Source organism: Podarcis bocagei, assembly GCF_964188305.1.
Source record: "Podarcis bocagei genome assembly, chromosome: 2".
Taxonomy (NCBI): domain Eukaryota; kingdom Metazoa; phylum Chordata; class Lepidosauria; order Squamata; family Lacertidae; genus Podarcis; species Podarcis bocagei.
In genome coordinates this window covers 99085411-99095069 of record NC_138126.1, presented here as the reverse complement: position 1 = coordinate 99095069, position 9659 = coordinate 99085411, and the positions used below count along the sequence as shown (strand labels likewise).

Here is a 9659-nt window from a genome sequence, read left to right as displayed (position 1 = left end):
TCTTTACTCCCCCTTCTTTCTTGAAATATGTGCATTCCTTTCATCCAAATTGTTTCCTTTGAAGTTCTGCATCTAGTGGCGCGAATCATGGAATGTGGGAGTGTCGAAATCCCACAGGAGGGCTTTGTGCCTAGTGCCCCCACCCCCACAAATTCGGGGGTGGTATAGGGCACAGCAGGCAAGGGCCGTCCCCCACACAATCCTGGGGGGGTTAAGGAGGCTAATTACCCCCATCATAGCCTCCAAATTACCTCGTGTGGGTCGGAGAGATGTTACTGTCAGCCATCTTCCAATGCGCCCCCTAGTGGCCCCCGTTTAATGAGGATTTTAAACCTTAATTACACATGCAGTCAGGAGAGGGTGCTGCTTTGCCAACACACTGCCTGCCTCTGTCTAGGCTCAGCTGGTGCCTTGTATCTGGGAGTTGTATCACACCTCTTCCTATAGGCCCAGCCAGCCTTGCTTCATTTCCATCCTGACAGAGCTCCACAGAGCCTGGGGCTCTGAGCTTCATGGGGGGCACACTGGAACTGCCCAAGAAGGAGGAAGCCGCAGGATGAAGGGGTGGAGTGGGGGAACACTGTCCTTGCCGTGGTAATACAGCCGCTGCTCCTTACTCCTCATCTTTGGCTACTTCTGCACCTGAGAAGGCAGTGAATGGGGTTGGTGAGGAGAAGCAGAGCAGAGACCATATCTACTTCAGCCACAAACGGAACTGACTCTGGAAGGAGTTCAACGTCATCCCTTAGGAACCAGCACTGCCAAGTGTGCACATGGAAGGGCAACCACCGTCTCAGACCACAGCACCAAGTCCAGTACAGTGGTACCTCGGGTTAAGTACTTAATTCGTTCCGGAGGTCTGTTCTTAATCTGAAACTGTTCTTAACCTGAAGCACCACTTTAGCTAATGGGGCCTTCTGCTGCCACCGCACCGCCGGAGCACGATTTCTGTTCTCATCCTGAAGCAAATTTCTTAACCTGAGGTACTATTTCTGGGTTAGCAGAGTCTGTAACCTGAAGCGTATGTAACCTGAGGTACCACTGTACTGAGTATCTGCTCAGGATTGTCCCAGTTCTTCTCGACCCTTCGCTTGTGCAGCCCAGGCAAGGAAAGCATCTATTCTGTAACACTCTCACAGACACACAAACACGTCCTGACCTCCCTCTGCTTAGTCAGTGGGCATTGCAGGAGGATGAGTGGGGTGGGAAGTCTCATTGCTCTAGCAGGAGTCCTTGTGTGGGCTTCTGCTATAGGCAACAATTTGTCAAATCCTGCCCTATACTTAATTCAACAGTATGAAAAGTTTAGGAGTACTCTCATTTTCCTACTCATATTGAAATACTGCCCCTCAATGAGGCCAAACTTAGATTCACAAAATGTTTAGGGGTATGCATACCCCTGCAGCCCCCAGAAAAAAAGCACTGGTTTTCATGCTTACTCATCTGATGGGACAACAAATGCAGTTAGCAGGCAAATAGCATTTTGGCACCCCCTAGTGACAGAACACACATATTTCAACATACTAGCTGAGAGGAAGCCAGTCTTCTGCTGCAGTCCAGAGAGACTGCATGTTTAAACAGTCTCAATCCATTGAGAATCTAATTACAGAAGTCCAACCTGATATATTTTCTGTGTTAATTCATCCTCATGCAGAAATGAGGCAACTATAAGAGGCAGTTCCTTTTAAACAGTACCTCTGTATCCAGAGATGTCAGGGACTGACCCTGGTAATGCATGTGTTCTACCACTGACCTCAAGGTCTCTGGGTGGCACGGTGAAGATAAAACCAGGCCATGTGATGCCCCCCGAGAAAGAGAATATGAGCTCTCTCAGCGCGGTGCAGCAGGAAGGATTACTCTGTTAGAGACATGCAACCATTTGCTCACTTAAGCTCTCCCTCCGGCAAAAGAAAGAATTACCCAGAATCCCTAGGAGCAGGCAGCACTTCTGGGTTCTACACACAGCACAGGAGAACTGGGAACAGACAGGGCAAGTGGCATACTAGGTTCCCATTAAGACCCACAATCAGTCGTATTGTGTTAAAGCTGGTTTACCCATGATGGTGATAGGAGTAGAAGCAGTACAAACCAGCAGGTAAGAGGTACTCATTTTGCACCTGACTACAGGCCACCTGCAACCAAGTGAAGGTGCCTGGGTGCCACAATGGTGCCTGAAATCTCCACCATCTGGAAGTGCATCCCTGGGGGACCTTCAATCTTGACTGTTTTCACACACTATCAACACATTCTGTAGAACTCTATCCGTTATCTTTTATCTGCACAATCAGAATGAATTTCAGGAACCAAGAAGTCATATTGAAATATACAACTTTTGAGCTTTCTGGCCCCAAAATGGCAACTAGGCATTCCCTTTTGGCAACTGTAACCCCGGTTTAAGGAGCCATTTGGTGCCTAGATTATATAGCAGTTTCTAATAATGTTCCTGGGTATCTTACAAGGGTACTCTCCTACCTAGACTAAAGTTACACACTGTGCTCCTGTGCGTTTTGCTAAAATGTGCCGATTTCTTAGCCAGCTCTACTTGATTGACACCTGCCTTTCCTCTGGCAGAACAGAACTAGGACTTCACTAGCGCTTTCCCTCAGAACATAGGCAAGGAGGTTTCAGACATGCAAAGAGGCACGTGCCCCAAGAATTGAAGTAACTGAGCATCTATTCACTTTTTTAAAATTACGTAGTTATTTTCTGAAAAGTCAGAACAGAATCTTACCAATTCACCCAATATGTCCTCTTGCTGTATACAGACAACATAAATAATTCCTACACCCGCAAACAAAACATAACATAACATAACAATCCTTAAAAATATTACCTCTAAATTAGGTGCGAGTCATAGGTCTATGATGTGGCACTAGGATGTGAGGAAGCATACTACTAACCTCAGGTTCTGCAGCATGTGGGCTTCTTGAAGGTCACTGGTTGGTCACTGTGGCACATGTATCCTGGACTTTGATTTGATGTGTTCTTGTGTTCTTATGATCATCTGAGGGCACAAAAATTTTTAATTGATTCATTTATTATACAGTGCTATTTTTCTAGAAAAAGAGATGCTGGAACTCACCATGAGGACCTCCCTTGTTCTCTTAAAATGGCAATGGCACCCACTTGAGAGGTGCTGGAACTGAGTTACAGCGAGTTCTGGGTGAAAAAAAGCCCTGATATTATATACACCCCACAAACCTACCACACAAACATACGGTACCTTCCGGCAATCCAACTCTGGTTTCAGTCCTACTCAACAAGCTGATAATGGTGTCATTGGGCACCACCCGATTATAATGATGATAACTCTTTGCAGCTGCTTTGGTCCAGGTCACATAATACAGGGGTCAGCAAACTTTCAGCAGGGGGCCGGTCCACTGTCCCTCAGACCTTGTGGGGGGCCAGACTATAATTTGGAGGGGAGAAAATGAACGAATTCCTATGCTCCACAAATAACCCAGATATGCATTTTAAATAAAAGGACACATTCTACTCGTGTAAAAACACACTGATTCCCGGACTGTCTGCAGGCTGGATTTAGAAGGCTATTGGGCCAGATCCGGCCTCCGGGCCTTAGTTTGCCTACCCATGCATTATGAGGTAAATAATGAATGCTAAGCAACAGCTCATCCCGGGCATTTCCTCTGAGTGTTTTCCTCAGAACAACGGTTTGTATAAATTGCAACCACCCCCCATCAAGAGAGGAATTAACTGCCGCGACATTTTCCCATGTATGAGAGATGGTAATAATAGCTACATGCAGCAGTTAATGATCTGTGGTGAACAGCCACTGTAGAATATTAGGTGCTCCAGGAGTGACAGTGCAAACCACAGGCAAGTAATAGACTGAAAACAGCCCTAAGAAAAACAGGAATTCAACCTGATAGTGTGTCTCATCACTTGAAGGTCAAATTTAGCCAAAGAGGGAGTGGTTGCTCTTGCATATTCAATTAGCCCTGGCCATGTGACAAACCAGCATAAGATCAGAGGATAATTGGATGACATCTATACTAATTCATACCCAGTCCATCTAAGTCAATATTGCCTACACTGACCAGCAACAGCTCTCCAAGGTTTCAGCCTTATCTGGAGATGCTGAGGATCGGGACCTTTTGCATTCAGATCACATGCTCTGCTACTGAGCTACAGCCTTTCCTTAATATTAGACGTAGCCAAACACTTGATAAAAGTTAATAGAAAACGACTCAATGGGTGCCACTGAGTTGGCAGGAGAAAGAGACTGCATTCAGCAATCAGGGGAAAAGGAAATGTGAATAGATTATATTAACTGCAAAAACTTTACCTAAACATACTTCCTCCTTCTATTCCTACTTCAAATAGATGTGGTTGGGCAGAATTGACCATTATATTGGGAAGGAAAGTAATGATGGAAGAAAGGGACACTTAGTGTGAAGTTTGGGGCTGGGGGGTCTGCCTCTGCTGAGTTCGCCACTGTTCAGAATTGTGAAACCTAAAGGGGAGCCAAAGTCCCATGGGTGAGTTTAATTGGCATTGCTCCCTCCCTGTCCTGCTGTTTACTAAGTCAACGCCAAAATCTGGTTTCCCTACCGCTTGGCACAGGATTTTGGGAGGGGAAAACGAGATGATCTCAGTTCAAAGTTATTGCTATCCCTCCCTCCACTGGCTGAACTTTGAATGCAGATCTGTGGATTGTCATATATAAATGTGGGTTTTTTAAGTGGCATATTTCAAAAAGTGAAAATCCAGACAGAAAAGTTGTTGGCAAAGTTGTTGAGCTTTTAGTTTTGGCCAAAGTTGTTGAGATATTTCTGAGGAAAACCAGCAAAGAGGACATTTAGCAGATTTTCACCTGGACACTGCTTGCGGCTGCAATATTCCAGATAGGTCCTGGAAATTCCAGGTGTATGGCAACCCTAGGTACTGCATACCGTTGAGTACCACCAGGGGGAAAAATCACAGGTGGAGAGTCACAGGTTATTTTCCATGTATTTAAATTTTTGCATCTTATCACCATTTACCCGCATGAATACCTGAACCACCCACATTCACACTCTTTTAAAGATATTAAATACAATTGCAGCACTTTTTGGAACCGACAGCAGAATTTTCTGTTAAAGATTCAGAAATGATGGATCAGCAATATTCTCCAGGTCCTTGTCTCATGAACATCTATGTATTTTCTTATACACTCATTTTTACACACGCAACACTGCAAATAGAAGCACACAAGCAGGAAACTGGCAAACACAAAAGTGATGAACCCTTATTTTTAGAGGCACATAGAATTTTTAATACTCCTGCGGCACTTTGGTCCTTGGTTTGATATTTCAGTAAACTGTAAAGACCTACCCAAGTCAGACCTGGCTGTATGTTGTCTCCAAGTGAAGAGCACCACCTACTGGTAAGCATCGTCCTTTCTCCAGCTTAACTAGTTACTAGTCTGGTCCCTGCAGTTTAATACTTGGGACAGCAGAGGATTGGTTTGCAAAGGATCCATGCACTTTTGCACAACAATGTTTGGTCCTGTTGTAGCCCTGTCTGAGTCCCATTGCTGAGCAAGCAGGGGCTAGGAGTCTGGAAGGAGCTCTCACCTGAGAGCAGAATCCACATACAAAGTCAAACACTCCAGAGGTCAGGGAATCCTGATGGAGAGCAGGTAGCAGCAAGCTTGGGCCAGAAACTACAGGCATTGTTTCCAGCATCTGACTGCTGCTGAAAGCTCTGTTTAAGAAGGCCACAGCCAGCTGGTTCTCATCAGTGCTTTCTCCTGTGGAGTCACTCCACCTTCTCCTCCTTCAGGATGCTGTTCAACAGGTGAAGCTGACTCCTGGACCCATGACAGGTCCAGGCAGAGCACCATAGCAAGTGGGGCTAGGATTGCAGCTTTGGTTTACAGCAAACCTTCAAAATATCAAAACACAAAAGGGATAGGGGAGAGAAGTAGGGAAGTTTTTAATGTTCCATGTTTTATTGTATTTTTATATTTTGCTGGAAGTCGCCCAGAGTGGCTGGGGCAACCCAGTCAGATAGGTGGGGTACAATTATTATTATTATTATTATTATTATTATTATTATTATTATTATTATTATTATTATCATCATCATCATCATCATCATCTTAAGGAGTGGCATTCAATGCTAGTCCTACTCACACTAAACCTATTAAAGTTAATGCACATGACATAGCTGAATACAACCCAAAGCTCTTAAGGAGAGATCCTAGGCCCCCAAGGAGGCCTGTTCCTATGCTTTATTGCAGTTTCTGGGGAAATGTATTTAGAGGTTTGGGGTTAAACCCATCTCCCTCACCCAAGAGCTCTGCCAAAATTCAGAGCCACCATAACTGGGTTTCAGGAAATCAAAATAATAGGCGATTCATAGATCTTCCACTTCTTCTCTGGCTTGGCCTAAGTTGAATTTCACCCAAGGTACTTAGCTCAGTCTTATCTATAAAAAGAAATGCATATTTGTTGCTGGCAGAGCTGGATAAACAAACCAGTCAAATGTATCGCCTGCCTATTGTACTGTTTTCGCAAGAATCAGAAAACCAAAGGAAGAGATTAATGAAAGCACAGTTTGCATTGTTCATGACTTTTTCCCATTGAATTCCAACAGTTCTTAAGAAGACAACAATGCAACCAATCATAGATATCATCCAACACGTTCCAAAGATTGCAGTGATAACAACAGCAGGCCCCTGGTACCTTGAAGTCTAACTATGCCACAATAAATCTGTTAAGTCCTTTAAGATACTTCAAAACTCTTTGTTGTTTCATCTGATACATGTTGCCCTAGGAAATCTTTCGACAGCAAAATATGACATGTGTTCTAGTCTGATGAAGCGATGCAACAATTCATTATATAAAGCGCTGGTTTTGGCAAGATAAAGCTTGTTGCTCATTATCTGGAGAATCCATGCCTAAAAGATCAATGGTTCAAATTCTGACCCAATATGGCCATTATTCTTACTTGGTGCTGAGAGGATATTTTATCCATGGAGGTAATGGTTGCGTTCTGCTTGGCAGGATGATTCTCCGGGGTGTTTTTTATCATTTTATCTGCTGGGCTGTGCAAAGGAGCAAGTGCTACGGCATATGTCAAACTGACATTTGGGGAGAGATAGGTCGGTCTGCCATTGCTTTGCTGATTCACATCATACTAGGCAGAAGTTCTCAAACTTTCCCATAATAATGGGGAAGCCTGCATTTTAAGGGAGAGACGTGCTCCATGAAGCACCACTCCCTCCGAGGCCACTGGGGCTGTGGAAGCTGAAACCAAGGGCATCAGAAGGACAGTAGGAGTAGACTGTGCAACATCTATTTTAGTGAGCCAGTATAGTGTAGTGGTTAGAGTGTTGGACTATGACCTGGGAGAGTAGGGTTCTAATCCCCACTTAACCATGAAGCTCACTGGGTGACCTTGGGCCAGCCACTATGGGACTGAGCATGAGGGATAGCTCAGCTGGTAGAGCATGAGGCTCTTAATCTCAGGGTCGTGGGTTCGAACCTCATGTTGGGCGAAAGATCCCGACATTGCAGGGGGTAGACCAGATAATCCTCGCCATCCCTTCCAACTCTATAGTTCTATGACAGGCAGCAGAACTGAGAGAGGCCTGCACAGAGTGAGCCATCTCTCAGCCTAACCTACCTCACACGGTTGTTGTGAGGTTGAAATGTGGAGGAGGAGAACCACTTTGAGCTCCTGGGAGGGGGGGGGAGGTGGTATATAAATGTAATAAACACGCCAAATCCTTCAGATGGTTAGGACTACAGCCAGCCATGGCTAGTCCTTTTGGGCAAATGGGGCACTGATCCACCAACCTCAGCCAACCACCACTTGTCTGCCTCCTTCCTTGTAACCAGCCCAGTGGGTGTCCTTGGCTGCCAGCTTTCTCCTCCTCAGTTTCACCGTCACCCCTTGGGAAGAAGAAGAAGAAGAGTTTGGATTTGATATCCCGCTTTATCACTACCCGAAGGAGTCTCAAAGCGGCTAACATTCTCCTTTCCCTTCCTCCCCCACAACAAACACTCTGTGAGGTGAGTGGGGCTGAGAGACTTCAGAGAAGTGTGACTGGCCCAAGGTCACCCAGCAGCTGCATGTGGAGGAGCGGGGAAGCAAACCCGGTTCCCCAGATTATGAGTCCACTGCTCTTAACCACTACACCACACTGGGAGCAGGATGGAAGCAGAACTAGAATCTATTGGCTATGCCAGCTATTGGCTCTGGCTCCACTTGCTTTACTGTGCATGACTCTGTTCCCTTGTACTTGATCTAGAAACTGCAATTAGGACAGGATGCTGCAGCATGGTTGCTGACAAAAGTGGAAACTGTGCTAACTGGCCATCTGGCACTGTTATCGGTGCCTGAAAGGGTTGCCATATTTTGGAGAGCAAAAACGAGGACGCTATGACCACTCTCATTTTAAATACCCCTACTATGTGTAGTAGGGACGTGGGTGGCGCTGAGCCTCTTGGGCTTGCCGATCAGAAGATTGGCAGGTCGAATCCCCGCGATGAGGTGAACTCCATTGCTCGGTCCCAACTCCTGCCAATCCAGCAGTTTGAAAGCATGTCAAAATGCAAGTAGATAAATAGGTACCACTCTGACAGGAAGGTAAACGGCATTTCCGTGCGCTGCTCTGGTTCGCCAGAAGCGGCTTAGTCATGCTGGTTCACATGACCCGGAAAAACTGTCTGCGGACAAACGTCGGCTCCCTCAGCCAGTAAAGCGAGATGAGTGCTGCAACCCCAGAGTCGTTCGCAACTGAACTTAACTGTCAGGGGTCCTTTGCCTTTTTTACTATATGTAGACTATAGAAGCTGTGATATATTGCTGGGGGGGGGGTGAGGAGAAGAGAAGAGGAAAGCAAGTCTTCAACTACCAGTTACATCTATGTCTCATCCAGAAAGTATAGCCAGAGACATTTTGGCAAATTTAAAAAATCTACCCCGAGAGAAATTTTACCCCTGAAATAGAGGACATGTCCTGGGACAAGAGGACACATGGCACATGGCACGAACACGTGTTCAGTACTTGTAAGATGTCAGCCGTTTGGTGTGGCAGCAACTACATACATTGGAACTCCCTGCCTAGTGACATCAGGCAGGCTGTGCTGTACTCTTCTTGGCACCTGCTTAAACCATTTTTGTTTAGGCAAGCATAGTTGAAATTAAAATGCATTTTAATTATCTGTCAAATACTTTTAAATCCCTGTTGTTAGCAGACTGCCATAGATAACTTCAATGTTTTATTTTAATTTTATTGTAAAACGCTTAGAAGTTTGACGCAGAACATAAATTTTGCTAAAACAACCAAATTAATAAACATAGTTTTAGTCTGTGTTATTTTATGGGCTGCTAAACTGACTGTTTTGTGAACAGTCTTACCACCTTGCACTGTTTCAGCTCTGCTTTCCCACTGGTTATTGTACCATAATAATTTGATTGTTTTACCATCTTTGAAATTTCTTTAGTTGAAAGGTGGGGTATAAATTCTGAAAATAAAAAAGTCCTTATGTTGAAACTAGCACTACTTTCTTAGATCTCTTCTGAAAACATAAGACAAGAAGCTTTGGCTGTTATATAAGATTATGGAATTATGTATTACGTTTTGATTTTCTTCCAGTTTTTTCCATTTATGCTGATGCTGCACTGATAAAGCGAGATGAGCGCCAC

General features: G+C 44.8%; 1 long non-coding RNA gene across 1 annotated transcript in view; it reads right to left on the bottom strand.

Annotated features, from left to right (window-relative positions):
• Positions 1 to 319: 319 nt before the first annotated feature.
• The window catches only part of LOC308581904, a 58542-nt gene continuing 49202 nt past the window's right edge, over positions 320 to 9659 (bottom strand). The window contains exons 3-6 of the long non-coding RNA XR_014005366.1: positions 7806 to 7901; positions 5335 to 5886; positions 2897 to 3004; positions 320 to 530 (exon numbers count right to left, since the gene is read on the bottom strand). This is a non-coding gene — a long non-coding RNA (uncharacterized lncRNA). The remainder of the gene's footprint in view (positions 531 to 2896; positions 3005 to 5334; positions 5887 to 7805; positions 7902 to 9659) is intronic.